At 42.4% G+C, this 18,907-nt stretch overlaps 1 long non-coding RNA gene and 1 pseudogene across 1 annotated transcript; both read left to right on the top strand.

Moving 5' to 3' along the window:
• Positions 1–8,004: 8,004 nt before the first annotated feature.
• LOC116506811 lies at positions 8,005–13,982 on the top strand. Its single transcript, XR_004255071.1, has 3 exons — positions 8,005–8,247; positions 10,544–10,714; positions 11,998–13,982. It is a non-coding gene; the product is annotated as an uncharacterized LOC116506811 (long non-coding RNA).
• A 3-nt stretch (positions 13,983–13,985) lies between these two features.
• Positions 13,986–16,616, top strand: LOC116505718 (annotated as a pseudogene).
• The last annotated feature ends 2,291 nt before the right edge of the window (positions 16,617–18,907 follow it).

Raw genomic sequence — 18,907 nt, 5'->3', positions numbered from 1 at the left:
TGTCTCTATGGTAACCCCCCCCCCCTTGTTCCTCGGAAATCTTGCCTCTTAAAGGAGCCGTGTCCAGAAGGCCGAAACAGGCACAAGACCAATGTGCAGACAAGCATCCTTGGAAACAGCCTTTCAAACTATAGTCCAGCCCCCAAACAATCTGAGGGATTGTTTAAAAAAATGAGGATCCCTGGATTAGAAGGAGGAACCTAGAAACTAGACACTTCAGAATCTCAAACCTTCATACATTTTCTATGATTACCATTAATCATAGAAATATCCATTAATCCATAGGTATATCCATTAATCTCTCCCGACATATATTTGTTTGACGTTATTTTTCTAGGACTGCTGAGGGTTATCTTGCTGGTCAAGGTTTGTATTTTATTTTTTAGGGAAGAGGACAAAGGAAAGGAAAGGGATGCTTAAAGAGGGAAGAAGTAGAACCAAAGGAGGGATTGCTGATACTCTGTTTCCCATGACCCATGGAGCCAATGTGCTGAAAATAAATCTCAATTTTAAAAAATGTCTTGCATGCAAGAGAAGAAAATAAAGTTCTTACCTGGATAAACTCTGATCTTTAGATTATTGCTGATATTTATTCCATTATAATTTTCTACTCCTTTGATTTGGTTATTTTTTAAGGAATTCAGTTTGTATTTTACTTACATCTGTGGAACAGTGCCTATGAAGTCATAATATTCCATTTCAAATTTGACAATTAAAATAACCCTAATACACTCATTATAACTCATCATTTTTTATTTGCTGAAAGCCATTGTTAGACTGAAAAAAAAGTATAAACATTTTTTTTCTAAATAACTATTCTGAGATTGCAGAATATGGAACAATTCCCTTTTGCTTGCACTAACGAACTTGCTTAAATGATTTTAGGAAATGATGTTTCCTAAAAAAATTATGGTCACCTATTATCTGTCAGATCTGCCATCTTCAGCTTCAATGTTTTGCCTGCACCCTGTCATAAAATGCTGGGGTGGGGAGAGGGCAATAGGATGTAGAGAGTAGAGATGGGGGGAAGGAGGGGTGACAGCCTTGACAGAAATCAGAACCGTGAGAACCAGCATGTGCCAGTCTTCAAGGACACCTGGCTTAGGAAAAGAATGTGAAACTGCACCAAGTGGAGTCAAACATCCAAGCTGTTCCCAAAACATCTAAAAGGCATGCCATTGGACAGAGATGGACTGGTCAAGGGGGAAGGACCAGGAAAAGGGGGGAAATGTAACATTTTTTGTAGGAATCTTCTGATCTAGTCTTTCTTTCTCTGAGCCACATGTCCAGTCCAAAAGGCCACTCCAGGGCCCGCTAAGAAACTGGTGAAACAAACACCAAGAGTCAGGGACCTCCTGGAGGTCATTTTAAATTATTGTGTGTGGAATACTTTAAAATGGTTTATTTTAAATTATTGTTGGTAGAATTTTTTTTAAAAATTGTCTTAGACTATTTAAAAAAATATTCTATCAACAATAAATTAAAATAAACCATTTAAAAATATTATATACTCAATACTTTTAAATAAAATGATTTAAAAATATTCTCTCCACAATACATTTAAAAGTATTGTGGATAGAATATTTTTAAATGGTTTATTTTAATTTATTGTGTATAAATATTTTTAATGATTTTATTTTAATTTATTGTGTATAGAATATTTTTAAATGGTTTTTAAGGATTTTTTTATGATTTATAGAATATCTTTAAAAAAATATGTTTAGGGAATTTTTATTTATTTATTGTTTATAGAATATGTTTATTACAAAAAATGTAACTCCTTTTTGCAATTGTTTTATTTGTGATGCAATATGTTGATTTTAAGTGTGCAGGTTGGTGCATGGTTTATGTGTCTCAAAGTGGCTGCCTTTCTATGGGCAGGCCAGGTTGGTGCAAGGCAGCTTTGCCAGATTTTGTGTGTTTCTGTGTGATACCTGGTTTTTTAGGTAATTGTGAGGTGGTTGCTGGTTCTATGAGCTTCCTGGTACTATCCTTTATAATTTCCCACAATGCCTTAATGATTTTTATTCCAGTGGCTTTGTCTTTCCTGTCCTTAGGGTTAAGGAAAAAACTGGTTACGTCTGCAGTCTTTTGGGTGGAAATTGTTATTTTTTGGTGTTTTCCTGACACTGTCATAGTTTGGGTGTGTGTGTGTAATGTCCCACAGTTATCTACACATTAATAATGATCAAGTACTAATAATATTTCCTTATACATTTTAGTGACCTTTCCTTACATAATTGGTGTTTTCTTTCACACTTTTACATTTCTAATGTCTGTTTCTGTTATTTAGCAATTGATAAAACAAAACTTATGGGAGCATAGTGGGTCCTCAGCATCTGCTGGAGCACGGATCAAGCAACTGATTGTAGTGGCGTTGGTTCTGACAGGTCTTTGGCAGTTTCGAACACTTCCCGTCCACAGTAATCGAGGAATATGTTCTTCTTGCAGCCTTCAGAAAGGCCCATGAGGTCATTGGCCTCGAGGAAACAGTCAAACCGTAGCATATACGAATCCCAGTGCTCGGTGACTGGGTCATACGGAGTCAGTGGGGTGTGCATGGCCATTTTGTGTCCTGAGGGCATTTTGAGTTTGCCGCTCAAAAATGGCTGCTTGTACTTGCTGGATTGCTATCCTCTTTTTGGTTCGCCAATTGGCTTGCAATCCCATCCTCGTCACCAGTGTTAGATCAGGTAATGGATAGGCACACACAGGCTAACGGTAACAACAGCTCTTTATTAAATGCAACAAGTGAGAACAATCCAGCGAAGGTTGAGTCTGACAGCAGCCCTTTTATAGGGAGCTGTCAGACCTTTCGACCAATGAGATGAAACCTCTGTTCCGCCAGAACAGAGGACCTTGGTGGAAGCCACTATAGTTGGAGCTGGTATGTAACACCTTGTTTTTCCACTGTTGTGCAAACACAATTCCAGCAGCTGTTAACATGTGTAAAATTAAATATGTATTGTATTCCTTTTGAAATGCCCAACCAAATATTACTGGTTTTAAATCCATATCTTGCTTTACCATTGCTTCTAACCATGACACCACTAACTCTTGAATAGCTACTTGGTCTGTCCTAAGTACTGAACCTAATTCATATATTCCTGTTTTTTTAACTGAGGAATAAATTTCAGAAAAAGAAATCTGTATTGCTCTGTGAATTTACCTATGACATTCATTCTTGATCTAACTTCTTAGATGAAAAACTATGTCTTTCCTGTTTGTTGGGGGACATCCTTCCTGAAAATATTGTACATTGTTGGATGAAAACAGAGGTCCCTTCTGTTACCTGTAGTGTAGTCCTCAGCTTACAACCACAATCTAGGCCAATATTGTTTTATTCCTTCTGCAGTTAGTATTATTTAACAGAATGGAGAGGCAACAGAGTATGACCGCTAGGACAGTCATCTTTCCTATGCAAGTAGCTGTTTTATTGCTTTGTGTGCTGGTTTCATCCTAATGCAGTGCATGCAATGAAAGAGTTCATTTCTGTGTCTCTTCTTTGTGCAGGCCATTCATTGGAGTCAGTGATATTGAAGACTGGCAAGGACAGTCATCTTCCTTCTGTAAGTAGCTCTTTTATTGTTTTGTGTACTTATTTTAATCTTATTTAAGTAGTAAGTGCACAAAATAATAAATTTCCTTTTTTATATCTTTTTTGTAGATTATCCATTGGGGCAAAGAATTCAGTAATATCGTCTTGGCCACTCCCACCCGGTCATATGACTGCCAAGCTACTCCCACCTGGTCACATGGCCGGCAAGCCACTCCCACTCGGTCACCTGGCCAGCAAGCCACTCACACAAAGCAGGCCACACCTACAGAAGAAGTTCCAAAAAAATTTGAAACCCACCACTGATTCCACCAGAGTAAAATTGACTATTTGGAGTACTATATTTCCCATGAGGAAATAGAGATGGACCCTGAAAAGGTGTGGGCAGTATTAGAATGAGCTCCTCCCTGCATGAGGAGGCAACTTCAGAGTTTCCTGGGGATTGCTAACTTTTACTACCAATTCATCTCATTTGTGCAGATAGCATTGCCCAACACTAATCTTTTAAAGACCAAAGGGGAAGGGAAGCCCAAGCCTAGCCAACAACTAAAATGGTCCATGGAGTGCCAAGCAGCATTCAAAAAACTTAAGCGCTTGTTAAAGCACCCCAATCCAAATGACCTTTTTTATTATTCACATGGATGCTAGTGATGTAGCCATGGGAGCCATATTGTTACAGAAAAAAATGAACAGGGGGTCCTGCAATCATGTGTTTGCACCTCTAAAAAAAGCTCACTGAAAATGAGCACAGGTGGGCAGTGTGGGTGAAAGAGGCGTATGCGGTGCGCTGGGTGCTCCTGACTTGGAAGCACTTCCTAGAAGGGAACAAAGCCCCATTTGAAGTGTGGACAGACCGCAAAAATTTGGAGGCCCTGAAAACCCCGGAGGCTGCCTCCTAAGCAAGTCTGCTGAGCTCAGTACTTTAATCGGTTCAATTTTATGTTGTGCCACATTCCAGGAGAAAATACTTTTTTAGCTGATACTCTCTCAAGGTTACCAGAATATAATAGCTCCAATCCTGAAATCATCAGGCTAGTTATCCCATCTTGGCAGCTGGCAGCCCCAGTCATCACTAGAGCTCAGAGGAAACTCAAGTCCCAGGTAGCGGATGACTTATTCAGCATGGCAGCATTAGAGAAAGATGAGTGGTTTCAAACCTACCAGACCGAGTGCACATTACATGATGTCTTAGCATTGGTAGAGGCTAAACTCAGAAAGTTAACAAACTGATCCTCCAAAAAAGCCATGACTCAAAAACAATGGGACATTTTGGCTTCATAAAACCCTATGTCTTGTAAAACTCCAATTTTGTTGTCCATTGATCAAAAATGATATAAAATGTTATGTAGCCAGATGCCCCCTTTATGTATCTGCAAAAGGGCACCAGGAAAAAACACCAGGATTCCTCCAGTCAATCTTGTTCCAGAGCTCCAAAGAGCTCCAAAGAACAAGATTTAAGTGGATTTTATAGTAGTTATCAGAAAGTTTGGGGAAACACAGTAATTTGGGTGATAACCGACCTTTTTTCTAAGCAAATACACTTCATGCCATGTCAAAAAATTCCCTTGGCTTTTACATTAGCTAGACTGTTTGTGAAACAAGTATACAGATTCTATGGGGCGCTGGAAAGAATCATATCAGATTGCAGTGTTCGGTTCACTTCACGTTTTTGGCAAGAGTTTATAAAACTATTGGGGATCATCCAGGGAATTAACTCCTCTGGACGCCAATTGGGGTTGTGTATGAACATATAATTGAGGTTCTAGAATAATACCCAAGGTGCTATATTAAGTACCAATAGAACAATTGAACAGATCTCCCTCCTTTTGTCGAAATGGCGTATAATAATGCCATGCACAGCTGCACAGGGTTTACTCCTTTTAAATTGGTAACAGGGCAGGACTTTGTATCTATTCCTGAATTGTCCCAAACCACTCCATTAAATGCCACCCTGATAGAATGGGTTGTGCAACTTCAAAACACCTGGCCAATAGTGCTTGAGAAAGTGCAGAAATCATATAAAAAGCAAGACGACAAAAGATGCTTTAAACCAAAAGAGTTCAAAATTGGTGATAAAGGCTATCTATTCACCAAGTACCTGCAATACAGACAATCTTCTAAGGTCTGAAATACACTGGCCTTTTCCCTGTCAGAAAAATCATTAACCCAGTAACAGTTCAACTTGAATTACCAAAAACTCTTAGGCGCATCCATCCAGTATTCACTATAGTTTACTAAAACTGGCAACCACTCTCCCCTACACCTGGCAACGAAGCTACCACCATCAATCATATTGATACCACACCTGTATACAGTTGGATTGAAAGTTTGGGGGGGATGACTATCTATTGTATTTATGCTATTTATTTGGCTAGGACATTTGTGGGCTGGGTTAAGACATTATTGATTGAATTGGAATATTATTTAAGGACTAGGAAATCCAGTTTGTGAAAAAAGGGAACTAGTCTATAGCATAAATCAAAGAAAAAGGGGGAAACACTAATTGTTACAAAAATAACATCCATAGTAAAATAGCAAGAAACAAAACCAACAGATAATTGGACTGTGAATCAATTATTTTTAAAAAGAACCAAAATCAGGGGAATAGAAATGGAATAGAAATAGAATGCAATAAATGTCAGAGACAAATAAAATGTTATCTTAGTGCCAGAAGCAGAGTTTCACTAGATAGGAACTTTGTTTTCTTCTCTCATGTGCAAGGTATTTTTAATTGGAATATTTCTAATATTCCAATTTAAATATTAAAATATTTTAAAAAATCAAGAACTATTTTTCCAAAATTAGTAGGATTAGTAGGACCAGAACTCCTTTTGTGAGCATGCCACTATTATCATACAAACCAAGATAGCTCATCAATTAGGATAGAAATATGAGAGGTTCTTGGTGCTCTCCACAAATGTACAGTCTGGAAGCTTTAATATGTTGGAATCAACCTATTCAGTCTCCGAGGGAGGAAAATATTTCTATGCCATCAGTCCAAAATATCTCTGACTTCCAAGTGTTCTCTGTCAATCATGATAGGATCAGGAGGTGGTTGCAACTTTGAATGCAGGGAAGAAGTAGTTTCCAATTTAATAGACTACAATGAAATATCGAGTATACATGTTTGAGTATTTTTATAGTTCAAGTTCCAAAGTTACTGGATTAATAATTCTTTTTATGGGGAAAGGTCCAATATATTTTGGGCCCAATTTTTAGAATGGTTGTCTGACTGGATGAATTTAGTAGACAGATAGACCTTATCCCCCAGTTTAAACTTGAACTTTTTATCAGCTTGCCATTTGTAAAATTCTCTGGTTTCCTCCAAATCCTTTCTCACCACTGCCCAGGTGGTTTGTAATTGGGTCACCCATTCTTGGAGTGATGCAATCAATTGGGTAGCCTGAGGCAATTCAGGAATAGATACAAAGTCTTGTCCCATGGCCACTTTAAATGGAATGAACTCGGTACTACTGCGTACTGAATTATTATAAGCAATCTCCATGAAAGGGAGAAGATCCATCCAACTGTCCTCCTGGTAATTAATATAGCACCTGAGGCAATAGTGAAATTCAATTTTTTCCCTACCCATTCTGGGGGGGTGGTTTGGTGGGAGTGGCTTGGTGATGGGGGTCATGTGACTGAGTGGATGTGGCCAACTTTATGTCACTGACAGCAACCCACCAAGCCACGCCCACAGAACTGACAGAATAGTTAGGCTGGCCAAGTCTTCTAGCGTTCAACCTGGCTGCTTCTTGCCTCCTTCTCATGTTTGCTCTGTGTGTATGACCCTGAGAAGGAGGAGAGAAGCAGCCACATTGAACTCTGTGGCAGAGAGAAGCTGAATTTTTCTCCCTTCCTTCACAGAGGAGCTGCTCAGAAGGCAGCTGCCAGCTGCAGTCTGTCCCTTTATGGTTCCACCTCCCTCCCAGGATCGTACCTTGAGGACTGCGGCCAGCAGTTGCTTTTGAAGCAGCTTTGCTGCGATGCCATCCCTCTGGTGCTGCTGTTCTCCTGCCCGGGTCCGGCCACTCATGGCACTGGCAGGCGATGGGGCCTGTGTGCAGGCGTACCCTATTGCCTGCCGGTGCTGCTAAGGCAACATATGTAGGGTGAGTGGGTGGGGCAAACAGCTGGAACAGGCGAGCAAGTGGCCAGAAGGGGTGAGTGGCAAATGGGCTGGCGTAGGCGGGGCCAACTAGGGGGTTTACCAGTTCAGTAAACCAATTCAAATCATCCCGACTAGTTCCCCCGAACCAGTCTGAACCAGTCGAATTTCACCACTGGTTTGAGGTACTGCTCCAAGATCCCATTGTCATGTTCATGGCCACCATTAGTAGCAGATGAGGGATAGAGCTGAACCCATGAGTGGTCCTCAAAAGTTTCAGGAACTCTTGTCAAAATAGTGAAGTGAATTGGACTCTGCGATCTAAGATTATCCATCCTGGAACACCATGTAATGGATAAATATGCTGAACAAATAATGTAGCCAAAGTGTGAGCGGAGGGAATTTTTTTGGGCAGTGAACAAAATGTACCTGTTTGGAAAACAAGTCAGTTATTACCCAAATTACTGTGTTCCCTGAACTTTCACGCAGTTCCATTGATATCTGTTTTCATGGACCTTTTGGTTCTGCTACGGATTGGAGGAGATCTGGTGTCTTCCCTTGTCTCCATTTAGCAGAGGCACAGGTAGGACAGCTGGCTACATAGCTTTCTATGTCCTTTTTGAGGGACAGCTATTAGAATTGCCGCTTGACTAGGTGCAGGGTTTTTAGAAACCCAAAATGCCCAACTATTTTTTAATTCAACCAACAACCAATTACTTTCTGGGACAAACAGTTTGCCCCCCACCCAAACTAGACCATTCTTCAGTGCACATTCATTCTTATTCATCTGGTACCATTTGTCCAGTGGTGGGTTTCCATTTATTTTACTACCGGTTTGTTCATGTGCATGTGTAGAAGTGTCCGGGTGGGTGGGCCGAGCCTCTGGGCTGAACCGGCAGAAATCTACATCTGCATTTATCTCTCCAGAAGGCTGCTCTTAGGGTGCTTTTCAGATCATCAGTTAGTTGGGTTTTCGCTTTTGCTGCACTCAAGTGGTGACTGTGGCCACTATTTGCCTGGAGAAAATGACTGTCAATTACCTCCAGCTTTGAACTATTATATTGCAGCAGTGTGGATTGAGCATCTGCTGGCAAGTACTTTCCCCCTGGGAGATAGTTGGTAGATAGTCAGAGGTGGTATTCAACCAGTTCAGACCAGTTCGGGCAAACCGGTAACAGAAATGTTAACTAATTCAGAGAATTGGCAAATACCACCTCTAGCTGGCCCCGCCCCTGCCCGCCCAGTTGCTGATTGCCATTCACCCGCACCTGCCCACTTGCCCCACCCAACTTGCCTCCCTGCCTGCTTGCCCCTCCGCTCCTTGATCAAACACTCCTCATCTCCACCCGCTCGCCTGCCATTGCTGCCTGCCTTCCACTGTGGCCCTGATCTCCCTGGGTGAGTGAGCCTGTAAGCAAGCCCCGATTGAGTCGACTCCTGTGTTGGCCTAGGCTGCTGCAAGCCATGGTTGAGTCAACTCTTGGCCCAGCCTACCTGCTGACACCACAAGCCCCAGTTGAGTGCCAACTCTTGGGCCAGCCTAGGCCACCACCTCAGGGTGGACACAGTGCAGCTCAGCCACCTTTTTGACCAGGCTCTCGCCATCCTTCCACTCACATTCCACTGCCTGCTCACCTTTGCCTCAGGTGAGGGGACGTGCCAATCTCTGGCTCTGGCTTTCCCCGGGGCCTCTGCCCATATGCCTTTCACTCGGCCTTTGCCTCAGGTCAGGGGATGCGCCAGTTCCTGACTCTGGCCTTCCCTGGGGCCTCCGCTCGCATGCTGCCCACTTACCCTCTGCCTCAGGTCAGGGCACATGCCAGTCCCTGGCTCTGGCCTTCCCCAGGACTTCTGCCTGCATGCCGCCTACTCACCTTCTGCCTCACTCACCTTCTGAAGGACCACTTTGGTGGTAGGGGACACCCTGAGGCTCAGCTGCCTTTCTCGAGAAGCCTCCAACCACCGGTAGATTTCAGCACGAGAAGCCTCCAGCTGCCACTGCCTGCTCAGTTCCGGCTGGCCAAGAGGTGGCAGCTGGAGGCTTCTCGCACCAAAAAAGAGGTGGTGGCTGCAGGCTTTTTGCACCAAAAACTACATGTCCTGTTCTTTGCACCACTCGTGGCCAGACCTGACCAGGAGAATGGTGTGCTGCACTGGAGGGACTTGCCCACACATCATCATCTTGCAGAAGGTCCTGGCACCATCAGGTGTGTGCGTGTTTGCTGTGTGTATGTTTGAGGCTGAGAAGTAGAAGACTTGGCCAAACTTTTCTGCCTCTCTTCACAGCAGAGCTGTTTGGAAAGCAGCACATATGGGGAATATAAATTAATATATTAAATTAAATATTAACATATTATTAATAGACATCTAAATATAAAAGTTTTTGGGATGTGCATATTTAGAATGAAGGATTGCAAGAAATTAAATGGATAGCAGCAGTGGTGGGATTCAACTTTTTTTTACTACCGGTTCTCTGGAGCGTGGCTTGCTTGGTGGGTGTAGCTTGGTAATCATGTAACTGGGTGAGTGTGGCTTGGTGGTCGTGTGACTGGGTGGGCGTGGCCAACTTGACGTCCCTAAGGTCAAATTGCCTGGTCTCTCCTTGCTTCAACGGTCTCAACAAGATACAATTTCCCTACTATATTTACTACTACTGAACATCCAAAATATACTATTTAATCTTATGCATATGTATGTCATATGTGTATACACATATTACATAGTATAGCATGTGTATCGGGGTGAAATCCTTCTTTACCTATTGTAGGGACGATAAGCCATGGTTTTCTGAACCTGGGGTAAAAAATCCCTTGTGGCTTCGCCCTCGTCCCTTCCTGGCCTGGCTAAGCTTTCTGGCTAACCACCAACTTTCCCCCCAGCCTCCAGCTTGCTTACCTTTGCTCTTTGGACCAAATCCTGAGCTGCTGGTCACAGAACGCCTGCCTTGCTGTTCGCCTGCTGCTTCTGAAATCCCTCGGCTGCATCCTGCAATCCATCTCATCGGCTAGCAACTGAATCTCCCTCCCTGCCTGCCTTATGCCTTCAATTGGGTAAGTAAGTGGTTTTTTTTTACTTTTTAAAAAGATTACTTGCGGGTTTTCCTTTAGGATTTTTTAAAGGAAATAATAGCCATTTAAAATTTATAAAGCTTTAGCTGCTTTTATATTTTTAGATTTGTACAGCTTTCTGAGGTTTTGTGTGTTTCTATAGTGTTTCACACTCACTACACAAACACACGAAATCACACCAAATGTATGTATGTGACATTTTGTGCTTGTGATAGTTTTGTGAGTTCTCTGTGATTGTGACTTTCCTGCTTGTTGTTGCAGGGGACATTTTGTGTGCTTTTACATTGTGTTAAAGCAGGATAAAAATGTGAATTAAAATATAAGAGTAAGACGTGGCAAAAGGAAGAGATAAAAGCCTGCTTGTAAGTCATGTACAAAAATAGGAAGATGTCATAAGCCCTAAACCACAGAAGTCCAGTAAAGGTTCCAGTAAAAGTCATTATGTCAAAAGCCCATAACCACAGGATTCAGCCAAAGTTTGTACAAAGACATGTAGTCAGTACCTATGGCCCTTACAAATATTGTAAGACAATATCTACTTATAAGGCTTCTTTCCTTAAGATAACCAATAAGAAATGAGTTAAGTGTTTCTGTGTTGCGTGCTTTTGAGAATGTATAAGAATGCGTGCTTTGATGATGAAGATTGTTCAGAACTTGCAATACTAGCCTTTGATTAGTTTTCTGAACCTGGCTGCCAATAAACTTCTCCTTGAATCCTGAGACGTCTAACCCCTGTCATTTTCTGCAACAGTGTGAGAGTTGAACAATGGCATTGTGTTTTTGTTAAGTGTGAAAGTTGGTTTTTGAGCTCTTAGTGACTCTGTGAGTTTCCTGCTTGTGGTAGGGGCTGTTTTGTGTGCTTTTGCAATTCTGCTTGGGCTAGATGACCTGCAAGGTCTCTTCCAACTCTGTTAATCTGTTAAGTCTGTTAAGTCTGTTGCAGGGGGCAGTTTCTGTGTTGTACAGCTGCTTTTGCATTGTGTGTAAGTTGAACAATGTTGCATTGTGAGTTCAACAATATTGTGAGTTAGTTGTGCTGTTTTTGTGTAAAATGTGAAAGTTGTTTTTTGAGCTCTTTGTGGCTCTGTGAGTTTCCTGCTTGTGGCAGGGGCCCTTTTATGTGAGGTGCAGCTGCTTCTGCATTGTGTTGCTTTTGTGTTGTTTTTGTATTAAAACTAGTGTTTGTGTTTTTGTGTTTTGTGTGCTTTTGCATTGCTCCCATCACTGGTCCTCAGCTAACGAACTCTTTTACTTCCTTTTAACAGCAAGGATGAAAAGCCAACAAACTTTGGTTTTCTTGGTCAAGAAACCAAGACTGTCACAACACCCATCAGATAATTCATTCATCATTCACACCGAGTCCACTTTCTACCACACCTTTAACTATAACCTCTGTACATTAGAACATTACACACACCTTCAGATGTTTTCCTCTAGTTTTTACATGACTGTTAGAGCCAGGAGATGTCAGGGATTGAGTAAAATGTGGTGAAACTTACTTAACAAGGTTCTTGCTTAGCAACCAAATTTTGGGCTCAATTGTGGTCATAAGTCAAGGATTATTTTTGCCTTTCTCTGCATGGAAGCCTTGTCCTAGTAAACTCCTTCTGCTTTCTGGCAATTTTCCTCTCTGCTAGAGGCACCAAAATATTCCGGATGATATAAGGTTTCCTGCTGGAGCAGGGATTTGGACTAGATTACCTCCGAGATCCCTTCCAGCCCTAGTTTGCTGTGCTGTTTTAAAGTGTCTTCTGAAGCCACATCTAATGCCAGGGTTTGTGATCCTTCCTTCCTCTTCTCTCCCTCCCTCCCTCCCCCCCCTCTCCCTTTCTCTTTCTTTCTGTTACATATTAACAGCCAGTATGGTAGTTTCCACCAAGATCCTGTGATCCAGCAGGAAAATACTGAATGGCGATGCTGCTGTCAAACAGAGTGGCTCTGGATTTTACATAGTTCATTCTAATAAAGAGCTGTTGTTTGCTGCTATGCCGGAGTCTGCCTCATCCATTCACCCGATCTAACACTGGCGACGAAGGTGGGATTGGAAGGCAACTAGGCACCAAAAAGAGCTGACAAGACAATCAAGCAAAACAATGCAGCTGGAACGAATGCGGCATCGAGTGGCCATCTTTAAGCAGCAAATTCAAATCTGCCTTGACTGAACAAGCCTCTATTCTTGACTTGTCATCTGGGACAACTGAGAATGTATCTACATCCTTCTTTATATGACAACTTGCTATATGATATAGCTGAAGGCTGATACCATATCTTCTCCTTAGTCTTTTCTGTAGGTTATAGTTATTCTTTAATTACTCCTTAGTTTCCTGCTTTTTCAAATGTCGTCTGAACCCATTCTACAGTAATATTTTCATGTCCTTTACAGAATTTTGCCAGGTAGGCCAGATAAAGACAGAATAGATTGGAACAATTATTTCCAGTGATCTGGCCTGTACCATTAAGCCATTGTTTTCTGTTATCTGGTTCCTGGTTATTTTGGAAATAATTAGGATGAGGTCCTCTGAAAATGGCATGCTAAATAGGGGACCAATCTTTTTCTCTTGCCAACAAATAGTTGATCCTTGGTGGTATGTTCCCCAAATTTGAACAGGAATGGCTTGTTGAAGAAGGCTTGAAAGGGGCATGGATTTTAAAGACAGAGATGATAGAATTAGAATTGATGACAAACAACCTGGACTTTCTTAAGAAAATGAATGGAGATTGGGGAAATGACTTATATCTATCTGGAAATAAATTGTGAAGAGACACTGCATTTTGACCTGTAAGAGGCGGTTTTTTTTTTTTTTTTTGAACAAGAAATACTGTAGAGATATCTACCAGAGATTTATTATTTTGGGGAATGAGATCCAATTCTTGTGGAAGATCCCAGTTAAAATTTTAAGGAAAAGCCTTATCATTAAGAATAAATTGAGGATATTTGATCCTGGACAAACAAGAGACAATGATTCTGGTAGTTTATGGTAGATTAGAAGCTGTTGCAGACTTTCTGCGAGTGAAATACTATAATAGATTGTTAACAGAGGGCTTTGAAGTTTAACTTTGTTGTTGGCTTTACCTACTAACTATACCTTTTTTATATAGTAGATAGATGTCAGGTTAAATTGGTTGGGTAAACCAAGTTGTAGGAGGTAATAAACTGTAGGCTTCTTTTGTCATAGCAGAAAGCTCTGACAAAACGTGATCCACTGGAGAAGGAAATGGCAACCTACTCCAGTATCTTTACCATGAAAACCCCATGGCCAGTTCCAAAAGGCAAAAAGATATGATGCTGGAAGATGAGCCCCTCAGGTCGGAAGGTATCCAATATGGTACTGGGGAAGAGCGGAGGGCTAGTACTAGTAGCGCCAGAAAGAGTGAAGTGACTGGGAGTAAAGCCGAAAGGATGCTCAGCTGTGGACATAGCTGGTGATAAAAGGAAAATCTGATGCTGTAAAGAACTATACTCCATAGGAACCTGGAATGTAAGATCCATGAATCAAGCCAAGCTGGATGTGGTAAAACAAGAGATGACAAGACTGAACATCAACGTCTTAGGAATCGGTGAACTAAAATAGACAGGAATGGGTGAATTTAATTCAGATGACCATCAGGTACACTACTGCTGGCAGGAATCCCTCAGAAGAAATGGAGTAGCTTTCATAATCAAGAAAAGAGTAGGAAAAACAGTCCCCAAAATGACAGAATGATCTCACTTCGAATCCAAGGCAAACCATTCAACATCAGATTGACTATGTGCTCTGCAGCCAAAGATGGAAAAGCTCTATAGTCAGTAAAAACAAGACCAGGAGCTGGCTGTGGCTCAGATCATGAGCTTCTCGTTGCAAAATTTAGGCTTAAATTGAAGAAAGTAGGGAAAAGCACTAGGCTGCTCAGGTATGAACTAAATCATATCCCTGATGAATATACAGTAGAGGTGACAAATAGATTTAAGGAATTAGATCTGATAGACAGAATGCCTGAAGAACTATGGACGGAGGTTCGCAATATTGTACAAGAGGTAGCAACTAAAACCATCCCAAACAAAAAGAAATGCAGGAAAGCAAAATGGCTGTCTGAGGAAACTTTGCAAATAGCTGTGGAAGGAAGAGAAATGAAAGGCAAGGGAGAAAGAGAAAGATGCACCCAGTTGAATGCAGAATTCCAGAGAATAGTTAGAGATAAGAATGCCTTCTTAAATGAACAGTGCAAAGAAATAGAAGAAAACAATAGAATAGGGAGGACCAGAAATCTCTTCCAAGAAAATTGGAGATATGGAAGGAACATTTCATGCAAAGATGGGCATGATAAAGGGCCCAAATGGCAGGGACCTAACCAAGGCAAAAGAGATTAAGAAGAGGTTGGAAAATTACACTGAAGAACTATATAAGAATGAGCTTAATGTCCCTGACAACCATGATGGGGTAGTGGCTGACCTACAGCCAGACATCCTAGAATGTGAAGTCAAATGGAATCTGAGCAACACCAAAGTTAGTGGAGGTAACAGTATTCCAGCTGAGCTATTCAAAATGTTAAAAGATGATGCCGTAAAAGTGCTGCACCCAATTTGCCAGCAAATTTGGAAAAATCAGCAGTGGCCACAGGATTGGAAAAGGTCAGTTCATATTCTAATTCCAAAAAAAAAGGCAATAACAAAGAATGTTCAAACTATCACACTATTGCACTCATTTCACATGCTAGTAAAGTTATGCTCAAAAATCCTGCAAGCTAGGCTCCAGCAGTATGCCGATCAAGAACTACCAGAAATACAGGCAAGATTTTGAAGAGGAAGAGGAACTAGAGATCAAATTGCCAACGTATGCTGGATCATGGAGAAAGCTAGGGAGTTCCAGAAAAACATCTACTTCTGCTTCATTGACTATGCTAAAGTCTTTGATTGTGTGGATCACAACAAATTGTGGCAAGTTCTTAAAGAGATGGGAGTATCAGACCATATAGTATCAGACCATATAGGTTTCTTGAGAAACCTATATGCGGGTCAAGAAGCAACTGTCAACCACAGTGTGCTCTGGTGGCTCGGGACTGCTATTACAATGGAAAAACACGGTGGGACGACCTTTACCTTCCGGGATGGCTGTGACTCCCTGCTGATGCTGGTGGCCTACCTGAACAGTCCTCTTCCCGGGCAGCATGTGTTGGGAGGCGTGGCAGGTACCAGACAGCTTGGAGGTGGCCCGAATGCCGGAAACACTCTTGATGCGGCTGCTACGAGAAGCCTCACCAGGAAATGCAGAGGATTGGATTTGGCAGCCTTCCCCGCCAGCATCTTCATGCGGGAAGTGCTGCTTGCATCAAGTAGCTGAGCGGGTGGGTGCAATGGGCTTCCATGTTATGGGACGCCGCGATTAGGGAGGTGGGAACACTGGCATGATGGGTCATGAGGGTGGAGTTGAAATAAAGGTTTATAAGGTGGCGGGGAGCACAGAGCAGAAGCTGTAACAATTTACTGTTTGTATATGAAACACGGCGGTCAGTTTGTGCCGGCTTGGATAAACAAAGTTCTGCCTAACATCAGGGTTCAAAGACTTTACTATCCGTCCAGAACCTGACAGTAATAGTGAGAACTGGACATAGAACCACTGATTGGTTCAAAATTGGAAAAGGAGTCCAGCAAGGCTACTGTATACTGTCATTTTGCCTATTTAACATATGCAGAGCACATCATGAGAAAGGTGGGGCTAGATTAATCTAAAGTTGGAATTAAGATTGCTGGGAGAAATATCAACAACCTCAGATATGCAGATGATACCACTCTATTGTCAGAAAGTTAAGAGGAACTAAAGAGACTCTTGATGCGAGTGAAGAAGGAGAGTGCAAAAGTTGGCTTGAAATTCAGCATTAAGAAAACTAAAATCATGGCATCTGTCCCTCTCAATTCCTGGCAAATAGATGGGGAAGAAATGGAGGTAGTGACAGCTTTTATTTTCCTGGGCTCCAAGATCACCGCAGATAGGGACTGCCACCAAGAAATTAAAAGATGCTTGCTCTTGGGGAGGAAAGCAATGGCAAATCTAGACAGAACACTAAAAAGCAGAGACCTCACCCTAACAACAAAAGTATGTATAGTCAAGGCTATGGTTTTTCCAGTTACAATGTATGGCTATGAAGGTTGGACCATAAGAAAGGCTGAGCGCCAAAAAACTGAGGCCTTTGACCTATGGTGCTGGAGAAGACTTCTGAGAGTCCCTTGGATTGTGATTAAACTGGTCAGTCCTAGAGGAGATCAACCCTGACTGCTCTTTAGAAGGCCAGATCCTGAAGAGGAAACTCAAATACTTTGGTCACCTAATGAGAAGGATGGACTCACTGGAGAAGAGTCTAATGTTGGGAAAGATTGAGGACAAAAGAAGAAGGGGACGCCAGAGAATGAGGTGGCTGGATGGAGTCACTGAAGCAGTCGGCATAAGGTGAAATGGACTCCAGAGGATGGTAGAGGACAGGAAGGCCTGGAAGAACGTTGTCCATGGGGTTGTGATGGGTCAGACACGACTTTGCAACTAACAACAACAAGTCCTGTTTTGCTAGTGAACAGATGTTGGGTCAATTGAATTGATAGATTTCCACATTAGGGATATCTTTTTATGTAATATAGCATTTCTATTAAATATTAAATGGGGAAATTTAATAATTAGTTGTAGACCCATTATGTAAAGAGAGAGGATATTTTTATATATTTTTCAGCATTCATCCAGGGTGAACTTTATATGTTTAATGTCAGTGTGAATCCTATATTTATCATTTATTATTGTTGGTTGGTTTCTCCTTTTTATTTTTTATTTTAACTTTTGAAATAAAATAAAAAATTGTAAAAAAAAATCTGTGGGCCTGTTTCACTAGAACTATTATTCTTAAAATATATGTATTAATATTCAACTGAGGGACAATTTATGTGTATGTTCTTTTTTTTTCTTTTTATGCACATCTTTTTTTATTTTTTTAAGTCTTGTGTAGTTTTGGTGTTTTAGAATTTTTTTTGCTTTTTTGGAGTTTGTATTTTAACATTATAAGAACATTATAAGAAATTTAGAAAAAGAAATAATTGGAAGGAAAAATCACAAAGATGATTTCAAGGTCAGTGAGATTAATGAAGATGAATTGATGTGTTCCTATAATTTGCTAATTCAAAGGGGCAGTGCATGTTTATTGCACTGGCTGGCCATGCCTCTGAACCGGCCCGCTCTTACGCTCGCCCTGCCTCGCCTTCTCCCATGTGGATCCACAGAACTACTTCCTCCTTCCTATACACAGGTAGGCAGCATTCATGCTAGTCTAGCCCCCCCCCTCCCCACAAGCTGCAACCCGGGCCCTGCCTGGTCAACTGGGCGGCTGGCAGGGAAAGTGGCAAGTGAGCGGGCGGGTGGGCAGGTGGGACTAGTCTGATTTCCAATGCTCCATCCGGCATGGATGGTGACGGCAAGTGGTAAAGAAAGTGAGCCCCAGGCTGGCATCCCTGCCTCTTTCCTCCAAGAGTAGGAGGAGAAGCAGGGTGGGCGAGAGCAGTTGCGGGTCCAACCCAGCCAACCTCAAGAGGCAGCTGAGAGGAAAAGTGGTGCTCACTGAGGTGACCTGGCTCACTTTCCCGTCTCCCTAGCAGAAGCTTGGCCTTCTCCTCCCCTCCCTCATTTCTCCCCAGCCATGCTCACCTCATGCCGCTTCTGCTGCTGCAGCTCCCTGTCCCATCACAGACTGACCCCACCTCTCCCTCACCTGGCCTGAGAAGGTACGGGTGACAGCAGGGATGGAGAAGCAGCCAGGGCTGATTCTCCAGCACCTCACTTATGTGGAACTTCTTCTGGCCTTAATTGTGCTGGGCATGCCTCAGTCGCTTGGGGAGACTTGCAGCCTGCTCTCTGCCCAGAGACACTGGCCTGGCCCAGCTGGGACTGACGCCAGCCTTCACAGACAGGGGCTGGCAGGGTGGGAATGGAATCCGGGAGGAGGGGACATCGAAAAGGGGGACAGGCCAGCAGTGCCCAGCCATGCTCACTTAAGGAGGGTCTTAGCAGGACTCAAAAGGGTGTGGCTTCTCTCCTACACTAAGGCCTCAGCCATCGCCTTGCCATGTCCCCCCCCCCACCGCCGCTTCTCAACCGAGCGTGGAGGGTGCAAGCTCCAACCCAAAATGGCAGGAAGCTAAGGCTGTCTTACGTGCAAATGTGG

This window comes from Thamnophis elegans, chromosome 3 (genome assembly GCF_009769535.1).
Source record: "Thamnophis elegans isolate rThaEle1 chromosome 3, rThaEle1.pri, whole genome shotgun sequence".
Classification (NCBI taxonomy): domain Eukaryota; kingdom Metazoa; phylum Chordata; class Lepidosauria; order Squamata; family Colubridae; genus Thamnophis; species Thamnophis elegans.
The sequence above is the reverse complement of the archived record's forward strand: the minus strand, read 5'-3'. Positions and strand labels throughout refer to the sequence as shown.